This window comes from Nicotiana sylvestris, chromosome 10 (assembly GCF_000393655.2).
Source record: "Nicotiana sylvestris chromosome 10, ASM39365v2, whole genome shotgun sequence".
Lineage (NCBI taxonomy): Eukaryota > Viridiplantae > Streptophyta > Magnoliopsida > Solanales > Solanaceae > Nicotiana > Nicotiana sylvestris.
Window position 1 is genome coordinate 119,914,894 of NC_091066.1, and position 16,232 is coordinate 119,931,125.

At 38.1% G+C, this 16,232-nt stretch overlaps 1 long non-coding RNA gene and 1 pseudogene across 1 annotated transcript; both read left to right on the forward strand.

The window, feature by feature from the left end:
• Window positions 1-11,744: 11,744 nt before the first annotated feature.
• LOC104245887 (receptor-like protein kinase HERK 1) lies at window positions 11,745-14,968 on the forward strand (annotated as a pseudogene).
• LOC138880361 (uncharacterized) lies at window positions 11,799-15,372 on the forward strand. Its single transcript, XR_011402993.1, has 2 exons — window positions 11,799-12,138; window positions 15,105-15,372. It is a non-coding gene; the product is annotated as an uncharacterized lncRNA (long non-coding RNA).
• Window positions 15,373-16,232: the final 860 nt, after the last annotated feature.

Sequence of the window (16,232 nt, forward strand, 5' to 3'; positions counted from 1 at the left end):
GCCAAAGAAAGATGGCAATACCAGGGTGTGTGTCAATTATCGAGATCTTAACAAGGCGAGTCCAAAAGACAATTTCCCACTGCCCAACATCCATATACTGATTGACAATTGTGCCAAACATGATATTGGTTCTTTTGTGGATTGTTACACGGGTTATCATCAAATTTTAATGGACGAGGAAGATGCGGAAAAGACAGCATTCATCATGCCGTGGGGAACGTATTGTTATCGGGTCATGCCGTTCGGTTTGAAAAATGCTGGGACAACTTATATGAGGTCCATGACAACAATATTCCATGATATGATACACAAAGAAATCGAGGTGTACATAGATGATGTGATCGTGAAGTCTAGACGGCAGTCCGACCATGTTAGAGATTTGAGAAAGTTCTTTCAAAGGCTTCGCATGTACAATCTTAAGCTCAATCCTGCAAAGTGTGCTTTCGGGGTGCCATCTGGGAAGTTGTTGGGGTTTATAGTCAGCCGGCGGGGTATTGAATTAGACCCGTCGAAGATCAAAGCTATTCAGGAATTGCCACCTCCAAGAAACAAAACTGAGGTGATGAGTTTGTTAGGAAGATTGAACTATATCAGTAGGTTCATTGCTCAGCTCACGACAACTTGTGAGTTGATTTTCAAATTGTTGAAGAAAGACGATGCGGTCAAATGGACTGATGAATGTCAGGAATCTTTTGATAAGATAAAGGGGTATTTGTCTAACCCACCTGTTATGGTCCCGCCAGAACCAGGGAGACCTTTGATTCTATATCTGATGGTTTTGGATAATTCATTCGGCTGTGTACTGGGGCAGCATGATGTTACGGGTAGAAAGGAGCAGGTTATCTACTATCTCAGCAAGAAGTTCACATCTTACGAGGTTAAGTATACTCATCTGGAGAGGACATGTTGCGCCCTAACTTGGGTAGCATAGAAGTTGAAACATTATTTGTCATCCTTTAGTACTTACCTCATATCTCGCTTGGACCCACTGAAGTATATTTTTCAGAAGCCTATGCCCACAGGGAGGCTTGCAAAGTGGCAGATCCTGCTTACAGAGTTTGACATTATCTATGTGACACAGACTGCGATGAAAGCATAGGCACTAGCCGATCATTTGGCTGAGAACCCCGTCAATGAAGATTACGAACATTTGAAAACTTATTTCCCTGATGAAGAGGTGATGCACATTGACGAATTGGAACAAGTTGAGAAGCCGGAATGGAAACTTTTCTTTGATGGGGCTGCAAATATGAAAGGCGTGGGAATAGGAGCGGTACTTATTTCTGAAACAGGTCAGCATTACCCTGTTACAGCTCGGCTTCGTTTCTACTGTACAAACAACATGGCAGAATATGAGGCGTGTATATTGGGATTGAGATTAGCTGTAGATATGGGTGTACGGGAAGTCTTGGTCATGGGTGACACGGACCTATTGATACACCAAATTCAAGGAGAATGGGAAACACGGGATTTAAAGCTTATACCGTACCGACAATGTCTGCATGAGCTTTGTCAGCGGTTTCAGGCTATAGAATTCAGGCACATTCCAAGGATTCATAATGAGGTTTCCGACGCTTTGGCTACTTTGGCGTCGATGTTGCACCATCCAGACAAGGCTTATGTTGATCCGTTGCAGATTCAGATCCGTGATCAGCATGCTTATTATAATATAATAGAAGAGGAAATTGACGGCGAGCCGTGGTTCCATGATATCAAAGAGTACATCAGGATGGGAGTATATCCGGTACAAGCCACCGGTGATCAGAAAAGAATGATTCGGCGATTGGCAAGAGGGTTTTTCTTTAGTGGAGGAGTGTTGTACAAAAGAACTCCAGACCTCCGGTTGTTGAGATGCATGGACGCAAGACAGGCCACATCTATCATGACTGAGGTACATTCCGGAGTTTGTGGACCGCATATGAGTGGGTACATTCTAGCAAAAAAGATTCTCCGAGCATATTATCATTGGCTCACTATGGAGCGGGATTGTATCAGTTTTGTGCGTAAATGTCATCAGTGCCAAGTGCATGGAGATTTGATTCATTCTCCACCATCAGAACTACATACGATGTCCGTACCATGGCCTTTTGTTGCATGGGGCATGGATGTTCTTGGGCCAATTGATCCAGCAGCATCAAATGGACACAGGTATATTCTGGTAGCTATAGACTATTTTACCAAATGGGTGGAAGCTAAGACGTTCAAGTCTGTGACTAAGAAAGCTGTGGTCGACTTCGTGCACTCAAATATCATCTGTCGGTTTAGGATTCCGAAGGTAATCATCACGGATAATGGGGCTAATCTTAATAGTCATTTGATGAAGGAGACATGTGAGCAGTTCAAGATTACCCATAGGCATTCTACTCCATACCGTCCCAAGGCAAATGGTACGGTTGAAGCAGCCAATAAGAATATAAAGAAAATACTCCGGAAGATGGTTGAAGGGTCTAGACAGTGGCATGAGAAATTACCTTTTGCATTGTTAGGGTACTGCACCACCGTTCGTACCTCGGTGGGGGCGACTCCTTATTCATTGGTGTATGGCACCGAGGCAGTAATACCTGCAGATGTGGAAATCCCGTCTCTGCGAATTGTTGCTGAGGCTGAGATCGATGATGATGAATGGGTGAAAAGCCGCCTTGAGCAGTTGAGTTTGATTGACGAGAAGAGATTGACATCAGTGTGTCATGGTCAACTGTACCAACGAAGAATGGCAAGAGCATACAACAAGAAAGTGCGTCCAAGGAAATTCGAAGTCGGACAGTTAGTACTAAGGCGGATTTTGCCTCAATGGGCTGAAGCAAAAGGAAAATTTGCCCCAAACTGGCAGGGACCATTTGTAGTAACCAAAGTGTTGTCTAACGGGGCATTGTATTTGACAGATGTAGAAGGAAAATGTATAGAAATGGCCATCAATTCCGATGCAGTCAAGAGATATTATGTATGATTTCTTTATTTCTGAATGTATCTGTTTGTATTTGGCATATCTTAAAGATTAAAATGACGAAGGCGTTTGTCCTGCTATCCAAACACTTTTATCCCTTGTCATCCCCTTTGAGCCCTATTTATTTTTCATACCCCTCTTTCGGAATCAATGACACTATCAAGGAACACAGGTGCCGAACATAAAAGAAAGAAAGGAAAAGCAAAGGAAAAATAAAAGAAAAGGAAAAAAGAAAGAAGAAGGGAAAAAGAAGAAAAAAAAGAAAGAACGAAAAGTGAAGGAAAAAGAAAGAGAAGAAAAGAAAAGGAGAAAAAGAGGGGAAAAGAAAGAAAAAAAAAAGAAGAAAAGAAAGAAAGAAAAGAAAAAAAACACACAACAACAAAGGTAATTATGATACAGTGAACTACGTTTGACTTGATCCCGAAAGGGTACGTAGGCAGCCTTACTCCGAGGTTCAGTCATACCAAAATAAAAATCCAAAAATCCCCAAGCAAGAAACTGGGGGCAGAAGTTGTGATTGTTGTGAACAGTTAGATTCCGAAAGTTGTAATTGGAACCCATTTGAATTGTTTTGAGCCTTTTATATTTTTCTTTCTAACCCAATCCAAAAGCCTACATTATGGTCCAAAGAAAGACCTTCTGATCAGTTTTGAGAAGTGCCAAGTTGAACAGGTAGGAATAACTCACGATAGGGGCAACACTCTGATTCAAGCAAGAAGAACAAAAGATAGAAATGAGAGAGTCTTATGGGTGAAAACCCTCACGGACACCGTAAGGCGATGGGAGCTGAGAGAAAAATAAATGAGAGAGTCTTGTTAATGAAAACCTTCACATGCACCTCAAGGCGAAGGTGAGATGAGAAATGGCAAACTGAGAAAGGTCTGTTGATGGAAACCGTTTCGTGATACCGCAGGAAAACAAGGTTAAGGTCTGGGTAAATCAAACAAGTGATGGAAGTTCTGGGCAATGAGGTATGGCAATTGAGAGTTGTTTAGTTGGATCGGTTGGGCCGATTAGTCCGAAATGCATGTCATGACTATTGGTGCCAGCTGTTCCGGTCAGATAAGTTTCTTTTCTTTACTTCATTTTTAGTAGTCATCCGGTTTTGGATTCTTCTTATCCCTAACCCGTAAAACCATTACATTTCATTTTCTTTTGGGGGTTTGGTTTGTCTAAATGTTCTAATGTCAGTTATGTTCAAAATCAAGTGGGAAAGGATTTCAAGGCTCACTACCAGCTTCCGAGATCGTAAAAGCACAACGTGGTCAGAACATGTCAAAAACAACATGATGACAAGCGGAATACAGGGAATTAACAGAAATTTCATCGGTGGAATGATTAGGAAATATCGTGGGAAATGCAAAGGTTCAAACAAAAGGGTCAGAAAAGTGAAATAACAGCACGGATGTAAAACATTTAGGTCGCCAGAGGTTGGGGAATTTAAAAGTTGGTCAGAAAATCAAACGGTTTAGGGTCGGTGCGTGGAAGTCAGTCAACACAAAGCAATGCAGGGGAAGGATTTTTTAGCAAAAATGCCATCAACTAACCACCATCTTAAACTAACGGAATTTTCTTTGATTGGAACAGGGGCAGAAAGTTGGTGGTACAGGAGGAATTCTCCATAAAAGGGAAAGCAAGCAGTAATCAGGTTTGACCGCAAAGTGTGGTTTGATTAAATACAAGATAAACATGAATAGCATAGGGGAATATAATTTGGTTGCAAAGTTTGCATGTTTAGGATAAAATGCAAGTTGTCAGGACCTTCCTGGATAATAGATAATAGGACATAATTCAAATACCCGGATAAGATAACATGGTATAGTGAGAAGTAACACCTTAGGTTCATAATTGTTTGGAGTTGACAGGATCTTCCTGTATAAAGGGATGTAGTTTAAACCCTTGTAGATAACATGATGTAGTTGTCAGAACCTCCCTGGATAATAGGATTTAGCTTTCAATTCTTAGTAATATGTGATAATATGATTCAGTTTAACACTCACCCATACACCCAACTTCCAAATTGGGGCAGAAAAATTTCCGTTGGTTGATTATTTTGTTGAAGTCAGGAGTCCACCTGGAGAACAGAGACACGCATTTCGAATTTCGGCAATCAGGAGTCCGCCTGGAGAATAGAGACATACAATTCAAATTTTTAGCAATTAGGAGCCCGCCTGAAGAACAGAGGTGACACAATTCTAATTTTAGTTTTCAATCAATTTCTTTGTTCATTTTGGAGTCAGGAACCCGCCTGGAGAACAGAGGTACAAAATTCAAAATTCAGAAGTAAGAAGTCTGCCTGGATAACAGGGACATGCATTTCAAATTTTAGCAATCAGGGCGTCCGCCTGGAGAATAGAGACATTCAATTTCAAAATTCAGAAGTTAGGAGTCCGCCTGGAGAACAGAGACATACAATTCAAATTTTAAGCAATCAGGAGCCCGCCTGAAGAACAGAGGTGATACAATTCAAAATTTAGTTTTCAATCAACTTCTTTTGTCTATTTTGGAGTCAGGAGCCCACCTGGAGAACAGAGGAATACATTCAAGTTTTGAAGTCAGGAGCCCGCGTGGATAGTAGAGGAATACTTTCAATTTCAAGGTCAGCAGTCAGGAGCCCGCCTGGATAACCGAGGAATACATTCAGGTTCAAGTTTATTCAAGTTCAGCAGTTTGGAGAGAAAGAATAACATCTCAATTCACGATTTGAAGTAATAATAGTGAGTTTCACAACAAGACAACATGGCAACAAGGAAGTTTAAGATGCAAGTTTGAAGACTTTAGATAGGATATTTTTTGAAAATTCGTAGTTCATAGTTTAGTTTAGCTTCTTTTATTTTGTCACGGTGTAATAAGGAAGGTTAGCGAGCAGTAGCATCAGCAGCAATCGCAATGAAATCATAGCTCCCGGTAGTCCCAGCTACCGGACACTTCCGAACTACACTGACCTGATTCCTGTTTAGCCCAGGATATGTAGGCAACTTCTGAAGCAGGGTGCGGTCAAACTGTTCAAAATGCTTCATAACGGAATATTTGAACGGGCAAAAAATCGCTCGTATTTTCTCACTTATCTTTGCATGAAAACTCGTCATGTTTCCGAGCAAAGAGGGGCAGTTGTGAGCACGTGATTTTTGCCCTATATATGAATAGTTCCCAAAAATTCAAACAAAATAATTTTTGTGCATTTTGGCATCATTTTTCTGATATTGGTTGCGTTTTATGTGTGCATGTTAATTCATACAAAATATGCATTTGCATTTAGGATATAATTTCATACTCTTAGGATCAATTAGGGGTTGGTTTATTTTAGAACCAAACATGAAAAATTACAAAAATAGTTCACTTCAGCATTTTTATTATTTTAATTGTGAAATTGTCACAAAATAGTTTTAAAGTAATTTTAGGCATCAATTAGTTTAGTTTAATATTTTATTTTCAATCTTTATAAATAAGAAAATTAGTAAAAAAATAAGGTGGAAAATAAGGAGGAATTAATTGGGGGAAAATCAAAATGAAGAGAGAAAATAATTGAAGGAGGAAAATAAAAGAAGATACAAGGGAAAGGAGGGTCTTGTGCAAAAAAAACCAGAATTGGGCCGTTCTTGGTCAAATTTGCTTGGCCCAATTCATTAGTCTCCATATCCCAAACAAATCCGGACTAGTTCGAGCCCAAAAATGCTAACCCGGTCCGTTCCCCCTTCTAAGCGAAGCGACGTCGTTTCGTGGTCTCCGAATCAGGACCATTGGATCTCATCAATCCAACGGTCCGGAACTAACGAGGTTCTTGATTTAAAATGGTCGGAGAAGCCCACCCCACCCACCCTCTCAATCGTCTCTCTCACCTTAGAGACGAGGCCACCGGCTCTGCCCTAAACCGCCGCCGGAAATCGCCTTACGGCGGCGTTTGAGCTCCAAATACACCCAAAATTTCACCATATAGTCCTCTCCTCCTCCCCTTCCTATATCCAAGCTCAATTTCTTTCGAATCACAATCCATCTCCTAGAATCTTAGATTGAAAATCCGGTAAAAAACCATAACTCATTCAAACCGGCCCAAAATCATACCACACCATCCCCAGACTTCCCTCAACCCAAATCCATGACCATCTTCCTTCGAATCTCGAGGAAGCGGCTCAAATTTCAGATCTAAGAATTTCTGGCCAAAACCCTAACCCAAAATCTTTGTGATTTTGGACCGTAATATCCTTAACCATGTGTTCTCTTGTAAAAACACATGGTTAGGGATGTTATGTGTCAAAAATCTGGAAAAGATTCGGACGATAGCAACTGGCCGGAGTTTCTCGTGCTTCAGTGAGCTTTCTTGTTTCTTTTTACTTGCATAGTTGAAGTTTTAGTTATAGTTTTGATTTCATTAAAGTGTTCTGTTAATTTTACGGTTTATTTTGTGTATTAGTATAGTTTAAATCTTCTTTGTTCCTTGTTCCTTGTTCCATCTATTTTAATCAGTAAAGCATCTTCGCATTTTTAGTTTAGTTTGATGCATGTGTCATTTATTAGTTAATCATAATTTTAATTGCAGAATCGGCATAATTAATTAGTTTGGATTCAATACCATTTTGTCCATTAATGTTAGCTAGATGTTTAGGTTGATTTCAATTGCTTTTTAGTTCTGAATTTAATGTTCGAATGGTCAATTGAGAGCTTATTAGTTAAAAGTTAGTTTAATTTAATGTTAATCGATCCTGGTCTCTTGGTTTTCCTAGTTTGTTTGAGTTTGGGTGATTGAACAATTTGGATTGGTTAGTTCAATTAGTTAATTTCTGAGTTCTAATTAATCAGTCCTAGTTAGTTTTGAATTAATTTAGGGGATTGGTTATAGCTGTTGAGAATGTAGGTAGAACCAGTAACTTTGAGAAGTTTTCAAGGGCATTTTAGGCATAGAAAAGGGTAGTTTCTTTAGGAACAGTAATTTCAGAATATAACAAGGGTAGTATAGGTATTGTATAGGTAGAAGAACACCCTAGGGCCTTCTAGAATAGGACTTTAGTGTAGATTTCAGCCAACTTAGGATACTAGCTTGGGAAAGAAGTCAAGAAATAAGGGATTAATCTGAAATAAACTAGGGACTGAATTTAAAATCTGAAAATCTGACTTGCACCTCATTTGTGCCTATAAAAGGGCATGTTCAATGCCTTCATTCCCAAGTTTTGATCTCTAAAAATTCCTCCCCAAAAATACTCCTCTAGCCTCATAGATCTGAAATTTAGAATTTCAGATCCAAAACCCCTTTAACTTAGCTTTCTTCAAAAGAGAAAAGAAAAAAAAAACAAAAAAAAAACAATAGAAAACCTTCAAAAATCCAAAAAAGTATTGTTCTATTAGACAAGTCAGGTTAATTTTGACTTTTAGTTGTTGATCACCATTCTTCTAGTTCAATACTTGGATTTTGAAACTTCAAATGTTCTCCTGTTTAATTTCGAGCAATTTTGGGTCTGTTTGAACTGGTTTTGGATGAGTTTTGGATTTGCTGAAGTATTCTGGGGCATTTCGAGCTTATTTGAGTGCATTTCAAGTGGTCTTTGGGTTGATTTGTTAGTTTCAGTCTGATTGTTGAATATTTCTGAATTTCTGAATCCATTCCTGGGTTGCTCGTCATTCTATACTGTTGGAAGTTGTTATTGCTGTTGCTGCTCGTCTATTTGCCTTAGCTTGACCTCTTCTCCTTCACGTTTTATTCGAATTCCAGGTACAAGCTCGAGACTGATTTAATGTAATTCCTTCATGAAATGGAAATGCAGTTGTTGTTGATCTTCATTGAGGCTTTCACTGTTCTATTAGCTAATTGCATTACAACTAATTCTAGGATTTTTTTTGATGAATTCACTGTTGTAGCTTATTTGTAGTAGACTGTTTGGATTGTTAATGTATAATGGACTTACTGGATTATTAGAATAGCAATTATTCATTAGCCTTCTTAGCTTAGTTTTATTTTGTAGCGTAATTTTGAAATCAGAATCTAACTAGAACATAAAAGTGATTTAGGAAGTCACGAGCCTTATTGGTACTAATAACTGGAAACTGATTATGATTAGTGTTCATATTATTGTGGGTTAATTCGAATCAGGAACTAAAATAGTTGAGATGCAATTGTGTCCGAATGTTCCAGTCACCTCGAATTTGTTCTTAAGCCTTATTAATTGACGAACTGTTAGAGGTCAGTGTTGGAAATCGAATTAGGACTAATAAGTGGTTTATTGGTAGTTTAAATTGACGATCATCACCATTTAGTCTTAAATACCTTAGTTGATTCGTTAATAGTAATGCATGCTCCATTAGTGTCCCGTTTTGCTAGAATTAGTTCATTAGCTTTCTCGGAGTTTGTTTAACTGTGAATATTGTTTGAATCTTGACTCACATTGGTTGAAATTGAAAGTTTGGGCCAACAATGGCCTGCTGAAAGTATCTGAGCCCTCTTCCCTTTTAATTTAATTGATTTGACGCCTCAAATACCATAATGGGAGGTTTGGGCCCAAGGACAATATCAGAGGACCAAACTTGGACAAACTCGAAGGCCACACTCGCTTGTTGCCTAGACCGAACGCAGAAGCCCAAAAATGCTGAAGGTCTGAATCATGTGGAAGCCTGCGATCTTAAAAAAGAAATAGTAGCTTAAATAATATTAATCAATTAGGACCTTTATTTTATTATTAGAGACAAATAAAGTAGAGAATCATAATTACTTTTAGGTTTGCCCTTTAATTAATAAATGAGATAAGCCCCGTCAAACAAAATACATAAATTGCGGGGCCCTCAATAAATATCTGTGATAAAAACCTTAAAATTTGGGAGGGTTGTTTAGTGAATTTCACGGCCCTCCCCGAAGATAATAATGCGTTAGTCTCTTTAGGCGCGTATTTTAATAATTTACCTTCTTAAACTCGGGTGCGCATTGATGCGACCCAAATCCAAATCTCGATGAAGTCGAAATGTGTTGACAACCACAGGTGCATTGATTGACGTGGTTCGAAACGCGTTTTCACGACGTCACAATTCTTTTAAAATAAATAATGATAAAAAGCGGTTTACGAATAAAAGGCACCTAAGCTAGCAGGTATTAAAATTAGATAAAATCAAATGCAACAGTTAAGCGACCGTGCTAAAATCACGGAACTCGGGAATGCCTAACACCTTCTCCCGGGTTAATAGAATTCCTTACTCGGATTTTTGGTTCGCAGACTGTTAACAGAGTCATATGTTTCCTCGGTTCGGGATGCAACCGGTGACCTGGGACACCATTAATCTCTCAAGTGGCGACTCTGAATATTTAATAATTAAATCCCGTTCTGATTGTCCTTTAAACGGAAAAACTCCTTTACACCCTTGCGGGTGTAGGTGAAAAAGAAGGTGTGACAATATGTAGAAAAAATGATAAACAATAAGATATATACACAATGTAGACAAAAATTTTACAATTACATAACAACAAAAAATAGGTATAAGGATGAGAATGAAAACAATCTTTTAAACAAAAATAAAAACAAAAATTATAAGCACTACAATTTTACCCACTCTAGTGACTGTTGGGGTATGTTTTTAGGAGATTTTTTAATCTTTTTACTTTTTGAAGGTTTGCTAGTAGGGGAAACTTTGATTTTTTTGCAGGTTTCGGAATAACTTCTTCTTCCACAAAATCATCAACACGAGCAATTTATTTGCCTTTCCGTTTTATTGATTTAACAAATGTCGAAGCTTCTACAACATCCCTATCATGCTTGAGTTTTGTTAACGCCTCTGCCCTAACTTCACGAAGAGAAAACTTGGACTTTCTCTCTAGTGTTGCATGTCTGGATTTCACCATTTTTTTGGGTGAATCCTGTGAGAAAGCACCCAAATCAAAAGTAGGAATATCATCATCAGTAGCTTTTTTAGAGCTTTTCTTCGGAGTTCCTTTCTTCTTCATCGTAAGGAAAGGAAAATTTGAAGCAATACCGATTTTGTATGGATTTTGAGAGAGAAATCAGAAAATTTGAGAGAGAAATTGTAAAAGATTTTTGAACAGAAATAGAAGAAAGCGTTACTGTAGGGAGATTTTCAGAATCGTGAGGGGTTGTGGACAGAGAAACGTGGGTGGGGGGGAGTGGGTTATGTACATTAGCGAGATTAAAGGAGTTAATTGATATCTCATTTAAGTCCTAAAATGTATATAATTGGTAAATTATATATGTTCATATAATTAAATTGAAACTTTAGTAGGGAGGGTAATAAGGTTTCATATAGTATATAGGAAGGTAAAAACTCCTTTCACCTTTTCCTAATATCATTATTTGTTTGTTGGTTTCTATTTGTTAGTAATCCCGCTATCTCAAATTATCTGTTGTATTTCTCTTTTACAAGTCCCTTAAGAAAATATTAAATAAGAGGGATTTTTAATTGTTTTACCCTTATTTATGTATTAAGATATAATCTCTCTTTATTTAATATTTATTAATAATTGAGATGTTTGTAATATTCAAGAATAATTAATATTAAGGGTAAAATAGGAAAAAATAATTAATTTAATTTTGAACTTCTAAAATGATAATTAATTTGAGACGGGTATTTTTAAAAACTATGACATATAGGGAGTACACTTTTTGTTATAATTTGTTTCTTTGGCATAAATTGAATTAATAGGAAGTTCAAGAAAGAAAGAAATATTTTTAAAATTTTGATCTTAAATATGCTATAATTATATATGAATATAAAAGTAAAATTAACAAGTTCGAAGTTGATTTTTTCCAAATGTATAAATATGTAAGAATTAATAAGTAAAGAGCATAGATCTCTTATATAGAGAGAGAGAGAGAGACGCAATCACAGTAACACTTCGCACTCTTTCGTCTTCTCCAATCTCGACTGTTCTGGTAAAATCCACTTACTCAAGCATCTATTTTGTTTACGTATTTGCGTTTTCATCTCAAAGCTTCAATTATAGTTGCAACCATCTTCTTAGGGTTAATTTTTATTAATTTATTTATAATCTCTGTTTTGAACTTTGAAACCTTCCGATCATGAGTTCAATGTTACTTCTGATTTTTCGATTTTGCTTGTTACAATAATATTTATGTTGCTCTACCCTCTAAAAGTAATAGGCTTAACATTAGTCTTGGCCCATCTCCAAGGAGTGCTAATCTTGACGCCTTTCTAAATGGACTGGAACTTCTGAAAGTTGAATAATTCTTGGGGCAGCCTTACAGGTAGCTTCTGTTCTTACTAATCCTAGCTCAAGCGTAAAGAAAAATATCGGAGTTATTGTGGGTGTGAGCAGTGGCGTGAGATTTTTCTCTAAGCAGTATTCGACATTTAAGGAAGTGACAAGTGAACAAATCACTTGTTGCTCTATACTCCAACAAAATCGTCGAGGAATAAAGCCAGGCAATTGACCATACAATTTTCTTTGAAAAATATTGTGATTGCGCGGTAGAAAATGACATTTTGAAGATATGCTCTCTTTATTGCATCATGGTCATTAGGATGATATTTTCGAATTGCTAATCTTTTCCCAAATTCAGCTTTTTAGTAATTTGAGTCAACTCCTTTGCTTTGTCGAAATTGTTCCAACTCATTGATCTTCTTCCTTGTTAGGATGAATTTTGAGAGGTTGAACCTGGATTCGGAAGCTTGGAAGATGCTTTAGAAAAATATCTCTCCGTTGATATTTAAGTTGAATGACTAATTAAGATATCAACTTAGAAAAATCTTAAATAATTTTCATATAGTTCAACCCACAAAGGAAAATGTGAAAATATGGCCTTTGGGCATAGTTCAACTCAAAAGCTGTTCACGAGTAAATGATTGCCTAAGTCCATATAAGAAGACAACCAGTTCATTCCCCAACTAATGTGGGACTCTAACCCACTCCATCCCTCGCACACCCATACCTGCCAACTAGAACATGGACAATGTAACATGGGGGTCTAGGGACGGACTTGGGTCTGATATAGATATGGCCCTTGAGCCTAACTCAGGCCCAGAAGCTAGCTCATAGGGGAGGATTGTCCAAGTCTATATAATGAGACAACCAGTCCATTCCCCACCCAATGTTGGACTCTAACCCGCTCTAATAGAGAACAATGGATGTCTTCAAAACATTCCAACTAGTAAGAAGGAAAAAAAAATCTCACGATGGAAATGGCAGGAAGTAGCACACTTGGTCCCAAAAACTGCAAAGTTGAAGAGGAGAATGATTTGGTTTTTCAAAGTTAACCCAGTTTGATTTTTTTTTTTCAAATATTAGTTTTGCGGACGAAAGGGGCTCTTGGTCCATTGTTTTAGTTGTTTAACTCTTGCTATGAGGTCAGCATTTCAAGCCTCGCTGACATCTCTTTTATGCAGTTAAACAAAAGGCTCAAAAAGTTAAAACACGTCATACACCAAGGATCGAACACTCGACCTCTCTAAGAGGATAGACGGTCTTCACCCGCAGGCCAAGGGGAGGGTGATGACAAGCGGTGTCATTTTATTCTAGTTGTACTGTATTTTCTTTTTTGCATGTTATTTACACATATATTTGCATCCGCCCTGGGTATGAGGGTAGGTGTACTTATTGCTTTGCGATGGTTGGCAACTTATTTGCATTCATAGAAGAAGAAAACAGGAGTAGCTTGCCCAGTCAAGGACATGGATTCCTTTATCTATTAATGGTGGCACTCCATAGTCCACACATACCATGGGAAGCAAGCATTCAAAGGGGACAACGTCCATAAGTGCTGCTTCAACCTGGAGTCATCTCATTCCTATTGAAAATTATCGAGTTCCTTTTGCAGCTTTGCAGGAAGCAACTAACGACTTTGATGAGAGTTTGGTCATTGGAAAAGGTGGCTTTGGAAATGTTTACAGGGGTGTTTTGTGTGATGGCACAAAGGTGGCCCTGAAAAGGCTTAATTCTGCATCCCAACAAGGTCTTGTAGAGTTCCAAACAGAAATTGTGATGCTCTCTCGGTTCTGCCATCCACATCTGGTTTCATTGATTGGATATTGTGATGAAAACGACGAGATGATTCTAGTTTTTGAGTACATGGAGAATGGGACCCTCAAGAGTCATTTGTATGGGTCAGATCTACCCAGTATGGGTTGGGAGCAGAGGCTGGAGATATGCATCGGGGCAGCCAGAGGTCTGCACTACCTTCATACTGGCTATGCCAATGCAGCTATACATCGTGATGTCAAGTCCGCAAACATATTGCTTGATGAGAATTTAGTGGCAAAAGTTACTGATTTTGGACTATCCAAGACACGGCTTGAGCTTGATCAAACCCATACTAGCACAGTCGTGAAAGGAACTTTTGGCTACCTTGATCCTGAATATTTTAGAAGGCAACAGCTGACAGAAAAATCTGATGTTTATTCTTTTGGTGTTGTTTATAGAAGTTCTTTGTGCTAGGACTGTCATAGCTCCATCTCTTCCGAGGGAGATGGTCAACTTAGCTGAATGGGCAATGAAGTGGCAGAAGAAAGGACAACTGGAACAAATCATAGATCCCAAACTTGCGGGCAAAATAAGACCAGATTCCCTGAGGAAGTTTGGAGAAACAGCAGAGAAATGCTTAGCTGAGTTTGGTGAAGATAGGCCATCCATGGGTGATGTGCTGTGGAGCCTGGAGTATGCACTTCATCTCCAAGAGGCTACCATTCATGATAATCCTGAAGAAAACAGTACCATCCCGATTGGCGAGCTCTCTCCGCAAGTCAATGATTTCAGTCATATTGATGCCAGTGCTTCTGCTTCTAATATCTGGATGATCTCATCAAATTCGGATGATCTTTCTGATGATGAGTAGGGTTTTCTCGCAATTGGTCAAGTCCTACGGTAGATAACTAAGTGAAAATGGTACATACTGTCCTTAGGTGTTTGTTAATTCCCTTTTGTTCGTGTATCATATGAAGATTGATTTTTTTGTTTTCATAACAGTTTAGTCTGCGAGTTTCTGTAGATCCTCTTTTCATTTTATTGGGTGTGTCCGGTTGTTTCACATGTTGTATATGGTTTCTAAGAATTCCTTCATACATATGAAGTCATTCCATTAATACTATGTCACTGAAAAGTCTTTTAAAAACATGGAACAATTTGCAGCCTTCGGGACGACCTGATAACATAATTCTTTAACGTTCCCTCATGATGTCGCAACCAAAGCATGGTAATCCATTTTCTTCTTGTAAACAGGCAAAAGGAAGTTGGCATTGCATACCTCTTCTGAGATGATGGGCCCTCACATTTCTCTGGATGTTTTATATGTTTGAGATACTGCAGAATTGCTGGCTGGGAAATAAAGTAAAATGTAACATCAAAGCCTCTTTTGTTCCCTTTTTTCCCATTAATTGGCAATAGGGATGGCAGAGTTAGTTCGGTAATATGGTTAATTTATTTTGATACTTTCTCTTTCAATTACACAGTATTAATGGTGCAAATATAATTTCCCATTCTCATGAAATGTTACTCCTAACAAGTTATAGGTTTGAGACAGTGAAGCTGCATCCTTTTGGACGTTTGTTTGTTTGTCAAGGATCCATTAATATGGGAATTTGTTTTTAGCAAGTGTCAGCACTCCAGTCATCCTACAAACCTGCAACATTTTGATTCTTCTTCTTCATCAGTATGAAAGAAATACCACATAAAGGAACACTAAAATAGAAGCCAAATATGAAGGGCGAGCACATGTACTTTAGCACCTAATTGACTGAGAAGTTACTTCAATTCTAGATGGAGCATATGATCAAGGAGAAACTCGTGAAAAGTTACAGCATCTCGAGCAGGTAGCTTCTAGATGTCATACATGATTACGAGTTGGCTGGTGTTAACAGGTTTATCAGCTTCTCTTTTTCACTGAAGCTTTTCTTAATAAAAGGCTACAGAGAACACTCCATTATTTCCTGTGGTGTGCTTTGTTTATGCAAAAAATCAATTAGGCTTTGGAACACTAGTCAATCTTCAGACTCAATGAGCTGTCATCTCCTTCTGGCATGGAATTCTGTATCTGTTTGGGAAACTAAAATATAGTTGTTAGATTAAGACATGTGGAGTTGGATTATGATTGCCCAAGCCTATGTATCTCGCAACAACAACAGCAGCTTCATTCTTAAACCAAGATGGCATAATTAGAATCAGAACAACAAATGGTCAATAGCTTAGGTGATAACTGATTTGCCACACTTGTTTCTTTTTATTCTTTGATAGAACATCCAAAACTGAATGAGAAGCAGTAACGGATTTTAGTGAACTTCAGGGTTCTAGTAAAGATTTGGTGTAATTTTCAAGCCAAAAGCAGATACTTCCAAGAATCTTCATGAATCA